Source organism: Panulirus ornatus, chromosome 59, assembly GCF_036320965.1.
Source record: "Panulirus ornatus isolate Po-2019 chromosome 59, ASM3632096v1, whole genome shotgun sequence".
Taxonomy (NCBI): domain Eukaryota; kingdom Metazoa; phylum Arthropoda; class Malacostraca; order Decapoda; family Palinuridae; genus Panulirus; species Panulirus ornatus.
In genome coordinates this window covers 24,980,891-24,992,380 of record NC_092282.1, presented here as the reverse complement: position 1 = coordinate 24,992,380, position 11,490 = coordinate 24,980,891, and the positions used below count along the sequence as shown (strand labels likewise).

At 45.2% G+C, this 11,490-nt stretch overlaps 1 protein-coding gene across 1 annotated transcript in view; it reads left to right on the top strand.

Annotated features, from left to right (window-relative positions):
* The first annotated feature begins 10,051 nt into the window (after positions 1-10,051).
* LOC139767296 (uncharacterized) overlaps positions 10,052-11,490 on the top strand; it is a 494,688-nt gene continuing 493,249 nt past the window's right edge. Inside the window, exon 1 of the mRNA XM_071696503.1 lies at positions 10,052-10,103. The gene's annotated coding sequence lies outside the window, so the exon portion shown is untranslated. The remainder of the gene's footprint in view (positions 10,104-11,490) is intronic.

Here is an 11,490-nt window from a genome sequence, read left to right as displayed (position 1 = left end):
CTTGTCTTCTCTGTCATCATTTTCCCATTGTCATTCTGTTCCATTCTTACTCTCTCCACCCATCTCTTCTCAGCTCCGGTTCATGCTTTTTCCTCCTTACTCTACTCCACTACTGGAAAGCGATCAACTGTGGGATAAAGCTTCAAGCTGAGAGGGCTTATGCGTAAGTCAGCTTAAGATAAGTTTTACTGACTAGCTTATTTAGTTTTGGAGATTGCCAGCTTCCAGCTTTACCTATCAAGATATATGACCGAAACGCATTTATTTTCCTTAAGGTCTGTATATATATATATATATATATATATATATATATATATATATATATATATATATATATATATATATATATTGGAAGATCACAATTGAACGCGTGATCAAGTATATTCCTTTAAGACCACGGGGAAAATGAAACACTATAAGTTCCCAAGTGCACTTTCGTGTGATAATCACATCATCAGGGGAGACACAAGGAGAGAAATACAACAGTCAGTTGATATACAACCATGCCTAAGTTACATTTATATATAAAGCAAGATTCCTCCCACATGTACACAGACCAAGCGCCCATGTACCGAGGGTCGGTACACCCACAGTAAAGAGACATTGCTCCCACGAACACCACCTCACCCCCCTCCATATCTCTATGCCAAGGAGACAGTATCACCACAAGACCCTAAATGTCTCCCAGCCATATTTTCCCTCCGGGCTCTGCATACATTATCCTCCAACACGACTTAACATAAAAATGTTTTCTTCCCTGCGTAGCCTCAAAGAAACCCAGCTGTGTTTGGTTCATTGTTACTCGCTCACCACATTTGTTAACACTGAAGAAAAAGATATATAGATAGATAAATAGAGAGAGAGAGAGAGAGAGAGAGAGAGAGAGAGAGAGAGAGAGAGAGAGAGAGACTCCGTAGCCTAGTCATAACATACCCAGCTCCTACGCAAGTGGTAGAGGTTCGAATCCCTGATGTCGGAGGGCATTGTGATATATATATATATATATATATATATATATATATATATATATATATATATATATATATATATATATATATATACACGGGTGATATCAGTGTAGGGCACAATGATTGGTTAGACTGTACTGGTGGAAACAGAACCACTCCTTGCTGTAGTCATGCACTATATCTGGCCCCTGAGGGTCCTCCGCCCACAGTCTTATCCCCATTACTTTTAATTAGACACGCCGAATGTTATCCACCCCAAAAGCACCACCAGCCCTGGCGCTCGTGAGAGAGAGAGGGGAGGGCTCAGCTGTCATCCTTGTTCTTTTCTTCCTTTCCGTCTGTTCCTGACGCTAACGCGGGAAATGGCGATCATATGCCTGTCAGACTGGTTAGGTTTTCATGGAACTGCATTTACGTGAAATTCTTGAGTGATAGATAGTTGTGTACGTGATTACTATTTGTCTGTTGTAGGGAAAGTCCTAAAATTGTGTTGCTCCGTCACTTAAGCTTTTGCACACACACACACACACACACACACACACACACACACACACACACACACACACACACACTAGCTTATGCCAAGTATGTAGATGTTTGTGTGTTTAACTTTTCAAATCTTGTGGTTGTGTGGCGCCTCTGAATGTGAAAGATGAGTTTTATGGCAACGTTTTATTCACCCTTAACGAATTCAATTTTGGGTCAGCATGTCTTTCCTTACTTGATGATTTGGAAGTTTGAGTAGGTCTGGCCTGCCTCCCTCCCTCACATGACGCATTCCATTATTCTGACAGCAGTTTACTCTCACCTCATCAAACCCTCTGTAATTGGTCGATATATACATATTACTGAGCAGGTAATATCCCAGAGGGCAATTTTGACGTCGAAAAAAAATTGGTTTTTACTCCCTCAAATATCTCGTAATCATGTCATTTTCCGTTAATAAATTAAGCAGGATACCATTTTGTAAGTGCCCGTCTCCCAGGCTGATTACTGAAACTTATATGTAATACCGCCTACTTTACCGACCCTGACACTTCAATATGGGCTGAGGACGTACACTCGTAACGTGAGCGATATTGTATCTTTCCCAGGGTTGGCAGCTGGTTGTTGTGGGCGTTCGTCAAGTGTTGTGTGGTGGCAGTGTGCCCCGTTGTACAGGACTGGGGCAGATTGGTTCGCCCCAATCCGACCGTGCGTCCCAATCTTATGTACTCGATATCTCATGATTTGAGTGATTGGATTTGGACCAAACTTGTACCACATGTACTCCATGCTACACCCTACTGCTCATGCAATTTTCAGGGTCAGGGGTCAGAGGTTAAGGTTTATAATGACGTGTGGACTACAGTGTTATTAGGTGAGTATTTTATAGTGTCTGAATATTGGGTTTATAGATATGGTCCAGCTCACACCACAGTTAACAACCATATATATATATAGTCCCACGTCTGATATAGTTTCCGAGGTCGGGGTCATAGTTCGAGGGTCACGTGGTCGCGTATATTAGAATGATCGAGGACGCAAAGTGACTCTCGTAGGAGAAGTGCGAAACATTTTGAGCTAAGATGTCTGTATTGTCAGATTGCATACATGTTACAAAATGCAATTCTTTATGGCTAGAAGCTCAGTTCAAGGTGCGTGTAAGTGATGTATAAACAAGATTATGTATTTTTCCACTTTTTTTTTTATTCAAATGGCATATATTCTTGTTAGTGTGGTATTACATCAAGCGAAGGGAAGCATTCCAAAAATGCAAAAAAACTGGTTATGACTCACGTAGTAACAAGCTTGACATTATCATGGTCGATTGCGGGTGAGGTAGAATCGACTCTACATCCTTGACTCCTTCCTTCATTATTCCTCCCTCTCCCTACCTCCCTCCCTTACCTTCCCCTCAGCCTCCCATGGTGGCCATCATCAGTCTTCTAATAATGATTAAATTTCCTCGTGTTAATCGAGCGTGGTACAGTCTCAAGAGGACTGGATGACCCTTTAAGGACAGGATGCAATAAGCTGGTTCCAGAGATTGAACCTTGATCGGACGTAAAGTTCTTATTTTTAAACAATATTTTCTAAATTGCGAAAATGACGTCACGTTTGCTTCGCCATCCGCCATGATTGTTTACATTTGACAGGAAGCACCGTGAGTAGATTTTAATCATGATATTGGTGCCGTGTATATGATGATTTATATAGAGTGGTGTCACAGTGTAGGATTTATACTCTATAGTTTATAATACCAGTATGTGTAGCGCCAGGATGTATGTACATATGTTAAAAGAAGCTTGAAGTGTAGAGGTTTCGATTCCATGTTTTCCAAGCAGTTCCACTTTATCTATAGGTACTCTCCTCAGGCCCTTCCTGTTAGCATTCCATGGGAGGATCTGAATAGCCTTAGAGGAAGTGTCAGACAAGTTCTAGGCCTCAGAGTTGAGAGGGAACTAACACTATGAATTGAATAAACTAAGGCAAGAAATATAATGGACAGAGCGTCAAGAGAGCTGGTTTTCGTAGCTCCAGCCCTGGATAATTGGAAGCAAATAATACGAAATGTAAGTTTGATTGTAGCGAGAAGATTGTTCTGCTGACGATAGGCCCATTGTACATGTGAACTATATATGTGTCGTTACCACAAAGCCTAGGATATGTAAGAAATGGGAACAAAGTTAACAACTCAGACGTTGAACGAAAGGTTTGTGTTTTGCATAGCTATTTGTGTGTCTTTGGCTACCTGAATATTTTGGCTCTGGCTTTGTGACTGCTTCCTAGACAGAGATTCATGGTTCTGTGACCTTCCTGGTTACAAGACGTCTTGGCACATGGTTGTCCGTTTACGTAGCTACACAGCAACCCAAAATACTAGGCTAACTAACCACTTCTAAACAGCTACCCTCTTTTATACGAGTTGGCGTGTCTCACTGACCATTTCGTAAGCACTCGCTAGAATTTGTACAGAGTTGCTAGCAAGTAATTGGGCCAATTTATAAACTCGACGAACTTGCAGGGCATATATTGAGTAATTAGTGTCTGGTTATTGAAATTCGCTGAATTACATACAACTAGGATGGTTATGAACTAGGCTTTAGATTTTAAAGAGATGGACCGACACACCTGCTCGAAGCTGTATTGAACCCCGTGTTTCTCTACGGGCAGAGACAGGGTTGGGTACAGCTTCCATCAAGCTTGTTCCAGACTCCGTCAACTAACTGTCGAGACAGAGGGCTGGGTACAGGCTATACCACCAGGCGTGACCGAGGCTCTGTCTGTCGAGACAGAGGGCTGGGTACAGGCTACCACCAGGCGTGACTAAGTCTCTGTCTGTCGAGACAGAGGGCTGGGTACAGGCTACCCCAGACGTGTCTCAGGATTCGTTTGCGACCATATCACTTTTGCAGCAAAATGGTTCGAGTACCTAAGGCAATGAGCTTGTCTCAGGATAAGTAACATGATTAAGACGCTTTACCTTAACGAAGAAGAGTGCAAGAGCTTGGCAATTTTGATGGGTTAACCAAGCGAGCGTCACTTCGTTAACGATAATCGCTGTAACGTAACAGTGACGCTGTGTCGGGTGTTGCCATATGTTGAGCGGGGGACGGGTTCCCACTGGGATCTTACAAGTACCGGCTAGGCTGATTCCCTGATTTAAACAAGGTTAAACAAGGTTATGATTCTCGGAATGGTGGTTCATAATTAATGTTTGTAGTGTTTAGGTTTTTCCGTACAGTCAGGGTTTAGAATCTGATTACCATCTGGAGGAATAAAAAGGCTGTAATTCGAGTCTCTGACGAGTAATACGAGAATTTGAATAGAACGGACGATTCGTTTTGTATCTTGGTACGTGATATGATTTTCAGTACTGTCAAGTGATATCGGTTAATGTATTTATATAGAATATATTGTTGATGTATTTCACTTAGCTGAATAGTTGAATATTTTGTATGATTTATTCATTCCATGTTGGGCACATTGTGTGGTTCACTGCCTCGCTTCAGATAGTGGAAGACACTGAACAAATTATCATTTTCTTTGTTATGTCGCTCTGTTGAAAGATTGGTAAGCTGAATAGCTTATGTGAGCACGAAGGGACGATTCTTTAATAGGACAATACGACGCTTGAGCACGACGGTACGACCCACGAACACGACGGAACGACTCTTGAGCACGACGGTACGACTCTTAAGCACGACGATACGACCCTTGAGCACGACGGGACGACTTTTGGGTATGAAGACTTGGTCTAATGAAAAACTGAGTCAGGAAGTAGGTGTAGGGAGATGGCAGATCAGCGTGATTTATCCAACATTTATGTAATATTCCAAACTGTGACGTACGTCATACGGAAAAATCAAGCGCGACTTTAAGTTTTATATGAATTCCATGATTTGAGGTTTGTGATGTAAGGTGGAGGATTATTCAGACTACATAATGGGAAGGACAGAACGTGGATGCTGTCTTTCTTGGCTTTACTTAAACTTTATGACGAAGTGACCAGTACAAGAAGGAGGTCAGGAGAATGTATCAGGGAGGTTTCAACAAACAGAAAGGATTGGAGTGCCAAATGGGACTACGTTGGGTGAAGTTATTTAATGAGGAGTTCCTCAAGTGAATGGTATTAGCCACAACAATCCTCATAAACATGTTGTTTGAGACATAAAAAGATGCTTGAGAAATTAGACTACGATGCCTGGCAGATAATAGCGGAGTACGTTGCTAAACATAGAAGAGGACGAAGAGGAAGACGAGAAGACCTGAACATGTCGTACAGATGGGCAGCAGAGAAATTACTGGAATTCACTGAGGAGAAATTCGAAGTATATTATGGAAAGACACCGGATGCGAGGGTTACACCCTGTAAAGCTACGCCAACATGAATGGAAATCTGTGAAGGAGAGAGCTAAGGGCTCATGATTCATCGTGGATGAGAAGGGTAGAGTATGGAGAACACAGTGATGAGATAGCAGCGTCTGGTCAAGTTATGAGTGGTAATGTGGACACTTACAGCGAGAGAAATAGAGTACATTGATGATAAAGCTGCTATGTACACACATAAATCACTTTATTATTGCTTTATTAGACAGTTACCATCAATACGAGAAGAAATGGCCAAGTTAGAAAGAGTTGAGAAACAATTTATGAGTAGAATCGAAGGAACGAGGCACTTGCCTTACCACGAGAGGCTAACAGGCATCAACCTAAACAGCCTAGGTGCAAGAGAGAGATATGAGGTAATAACGCATGACGACAGACTGATTGGTATTGGTTACCTTGCTCAAACCACTAGTTACCCACCTGGGGAGAAACAGGTTACTCCCCTGCGCATTATTACCTGGGAACAGATCAAGAGGACGTCAGATAAAGTGCACGAGAGCTTAGAGAGATGAGGAAGGTTCTCCAGCGTGTCGTGCTGTGTGAGATAAGGAATCCACGTGGGATAGGTAAAGACACATAAGGAAAAGAGTCTGGAAAAGCTCCAGATGCGCCCAAGCTTGGTGGTCAAGCAGTGGGCTTAGTGACAGACGAAAAAAATCAACGACATGGTCCATCAAACAAGAAACGCGACGCGCCGGCCTTGCCCAGTGGCGAAATATCATCGTAGTTTGCTCTCTCTCTCTCTCTCTCTCTCCCTGCATTTCAAGCTAGTGATTTGCCTTACATTTTCTTCGCGTCGCGTAGGTCTGCGTGGCATCCTTCGCCAGCCACAGTCTTCCTTCTCCCGTCCTCTTGTGGCCTGGGTGTTTCCCTTACCTGTTGTCTATATATAGTAGCGGCCCACCTGCCGCCGCACCTGTGTGTGTTTTCTTGACGTGTGACTCACAGAACAACACTTGTCCACACACCTGTATCACCCCCGTCCTCGCACCTGTAGCGCCCATAACGTCAGTCACCCAGACACACACCTGTCTGTGTCCCTTGCCAGCGTCTGTCCATACACCGGGCAGCACCCGTCCGTCCGGACAGACCCGTATCGCCCGTCTACATCACCACAAGTTCCTGTCTACACACCCGGTGTGACCCGCCCACACACCTGTAGCACAACCGCCCCCACACACACCTGTGTCACCCGCGCGATGTCGTAACCATCTCTCTCTCTCTCTCTCTCTCTCTCTCTCTCTCTCTCTCTCTCTCTCTCTCTCTCCCTCCACCGCCGCTCAAGGTCCTTCCCGCTGACGCTGACCCAGCCTCCCGCGTGTTGTCATGTCACCACCAGCAGTATGACCCTGGGACCCCAGCCGCTGGCAGGGGACCTCAACGTGTAGCACATACACACACACACACACACACACACACACACACACACACACACACACACACAGCGCTGGGACGGAGCCATCGGCAGGAGCAGTGAGTGGGTGGTGAAGGTGACAATCTGTTGCAAACCGTGAGACCTGCCATACCCTGCAGGAGGGTCGGGAAGGGCGGCGCAGGAATGGTGAACATGGAAGGTGGGAAGAGACGTTGGGGGAATGAGGGGGTACATGGGAAGGACAGATAACACAAGACTGATGGTCTATGACCAGGTTATCTGCTGGAGGACAGTACGTGGGAAGGACAGATAACACAAGACCTGATGGTCTATGACCAGGTTATCTGCTGGAGGACAGTACGTGGGAAGGACAGATAGCACAAGACCTGATGGTCTATGACCAGGTTATCTGCTGGAGGACAGTACATGGGAAGGACAGATAACACAAGACCTGATGGTCTATGACCAGGTTATCTGCTGGAGGACAGTACATGGGAAGGACAGATAACACAAGACCTGATGGTCTATGACCAGGTTATCTGCTGGAGGACAGTACATGGGAAGGACAGATAACACAAGACCTGATGGTCTATGACCAGGTTATCTGCTGGAGGACAGTACGTGGGAAGGACAGATAACACAAGACCTGATTGTCTATGACCAGGTTATCTACTGGAGGACAGTACATGGGAAGGACAGATAACACAGGACCTGATGGTCTATGACCAGGTTATCTGCTGGAGGACAGTACATGGGAAGGACAGATAACACAAGACCTGATGGTCTATGACCAGGTTATCTGCTGGAGGACAGTACATGGGAAGGACAGATAACACAAGACCTGATGGTCTATGACCAGTAATGTGTAAGTTTGCTGCAGAAACAATCCTCCGCCTTAGTTTGTGACATAATAGTACTTTTAACTTTATATTACTGTCTTTGGTCATTGCTTTTGTTACTTATGCTGTCGAAACGTGTAAGTGATCTACAAACGTTTGCTGCATCTCCATGAGGCTGACAGTTTGTCTGAGAGAAAAATGGCTCTGTCAGTCTTGAAGGTCATGTCAACATTTGGTCTGACCTCTGCCTGAACTTGTCTTCGAGTGGTCAGACACCTCGTTTTCTGCTTCGTATTTTTGTGGGTTCAGAGAGAGAGAGAGAGAGAGAGAGAGAGAGAGAGAGAGTTATGGCGCCAGGTCAGACTGACCCAAAGAGGTATAAGAAGATTAATGTATTTTGGCAGAGCAAAAATATAAGGAACGGACTTAAGATTAAGAGGGAAGGGGAAAGAGAGAAGGATGAGACACACAAGCGAAGATGGAGAAAGTGTAGACAAGAAGAAAATCTCATGATACAGAGAACGAGAGTGAATACTAGAAATGTTCATGACGTAGATGGAGAATCATGAGAGACATGTTGATGGAGAAAGATGCGAAAGACGTTGATGGAGGATCAAACGAAATAGATTTTAGTTGGGTCATGAAATAGCGAGTGTCTGGGATGATTATGGATGAGCAGTGTATAAGTTCTAACGAGGAAAACCTGAAGTGGAGATGTTTGTGCGGAAGCAAGAGGAAATATACGAGATAGATGAGACGGAGGCTGTGGAAGAGGAGGGAAGGAAGGGACAGAGGCTGTGGAAGAGGAGGGAAGGAAGGGACAGAGGCTGTGGAAGAGGAGGGATGGAAGGGACAGAGGCTGTGGAAGAGGAGGGAAGGAAGGGACAGAGGCTTTGGAAGAGGAGGCAAGGAAGGGACGGAGGCTGTGGAAGAGGAGGGGAGGAAGGGACGGAGGCTGTGGAAGAGGAGAGAAGGAAGGGACAGAGGCTGTGGAAGAGGACGTAAGGAAGGGACAGAAGCTGTGGAAGAGGAGAAAGGAAGGGACAGAGGCTGTGGAAGAGGAGGGAAGGAAGGGACAGAGGCTGTGGAAGAGGAGGGAAGGAAGGGACAGAGGCTGTGGAAGAGGAGAGAAGGAAGGGACAGAGGCTGTGGAAGAGGAGAGAAGGAAGGGACAGAGGCTGTGGAAGAGGAGGTAAGGAAGGGACAGAGGCTGTGGAAGAGGAGAGAAGGAAGGGACAGAGGCTGTGGAAGAGGAGGGAAGGAAGGGACGGAGGCTGTGGAAGAGGAGGTAAGGAAGGGACAGAGGCTGTGGAAGAGGAGGGGAGGAAGGGACAGAGGCTGTGGAAGAGGAGGTAAGGAAGTTATCCTGAGTGCACCAGCGAAGTGCCTTGCAATATGCAGCAGTAGAGGCTGGGCTGGGCCGTGGTGGAGCCTTATAGCCTCTTCTGCTGGGGAGACCTGGCTCGCCTGAGGTGGGGGAATATTTACAGCGTTTGCTTGATGGTCCGGAGGCGACAACGCAGGTGTCTCCGTCACAGGATATAATTATCAGGCAGGTAGCCAGCTCGGTGTCGTCCTTTGAAGCCATTATATGGCGTGGCGCTACAGCAAAACATATGTAGATAGCTTGTGAGTGAGTACCCCTGCAAGGTGCCAAGGCCCTGCCAGGCTGGCTGGCTGGCTGGGTGTGTAGTGCCATTGTCTGGCTCGGGGGATGTCATTTGGACCCAGGGCCAAGACTCCCACACCTGTACCCAGAGGTGCTACAGGTTCTCCCTCGCTAATTACCTTCTCATGGAAGTCCAGCGGATGCCAGGAAGTCGGCCCCACGGACCCTTCCAGGGCCGTTGTCGCTGAGGGCATGGCCGTCGTCCAGGTGTGCCCTCAGGGCGGGGACTCGGGAGGGGAACACGTAAAAATAAACGTGAGGTTCAGAAAATGCGGAAACCTGGGAGGAGTTGGATGAGGTATATCGGGACTGGCTACACTCGGGCAGTACTTGTTCCAAACTCGAGACTTCAGTTGTTCCTGTGACGGTGGGCCGAGTGGGTAGGTCGTGGGAGGAGTTACTAAGAAGTGGTCGTGGCGTCCGGGGATCACGCGCGGTAGTTGACCGCTTGACGTGGGTCGGGAAGACTTGCGAGAACGCGTACCGGTACTAAAGGCTCCGCCCCGCTGGGTACTCCTCCCCTACAACAAAAACATGGACGTGCAAGTGCGGGATTTTGAGATGTATCGCAGAGATATGTACGAACAGTACTTGGACGTCAGGAGAGATATGAAGACCGCCATATCTACATCTTCACGCCTTCCATCCCACCATCTGTGATAAGAAAGAGAAGATAACACACACGAGAGTGGCTGTGGTGTAGCGTGCGAGGTATATGGTGAGGACGTGTTTCATATGATCCATATAGAAAAGTGGAGGGAACGTTGGAGTGTTTCGTACCACGTCCATGGTCAGTGTTTATCTGTTCTGGGAACGTTTGACGCGGTGGTCAGCGACGTCTTATCATGACGGAGTGTGGAACACCCGAGTCTCCTGGAAATGTGAGATGGAACCATACCAGATGACCAGAGTGCCACGAAGAATATTATACGGAAGATAATATGGGTTTCACAGGTGATCACTAACGAAGTCTTCAAAAAGTCCTTCATCATGTTACGGCATAATTCCTTTTTTTTTTTTTTTTTTTTTTAATTTTCCAAAAGAAGGAACAGAGAATTGGGCCAGGTGAGGGTATTCCCTCAAAGGCCCAGTCCTCTGTTCTTAACGCTACCTCGCTAATGCGGGAAATGGCGAACAGTTTGAAAGAAAGAAAGAATATATATATATATATATATATATATATATATATATATATATATATATATATATATATATATATATATATATTGGAAAGGACCACAATTTTGCGCGTGATCAAGATATTCCTATGAGTCCACGGGGAAAATGAAACACGAAAAGTTCCCAAGTGCACTTTCGTGTAATAATCACATCATCAGGGGGGACACAAGAGAGAAATATAACAGTCAGTTGATATACATCCTTGCTACGTCTCTTTGATGTATATCAACTGACTGTTATATTTCTCTCTTGTGTCCCCCCTGATGATGTGATCATTACACGAAAGTGCACTTGGGAACTTTTCGTGTTTCATTTTCCCAGTGGACTCATAGGAATATATATATATATATATATATATATATATATATATATATATATATATATATATATATATATATATATATATATATATATATATATATTCACTTTAAAGTTTGTGTATATGCATTTAAAAACTTTTTTTTTTTCAAGTATAACTAGGACGTTAACACTTGCGTGCTCCATCTCGTACCTTCACATTCTTGTCGATGTTCTTGCCGTGAGAACTATGTTGCTACGAGACGTCCCTCCCTCCTGGCGGTGGTTGGG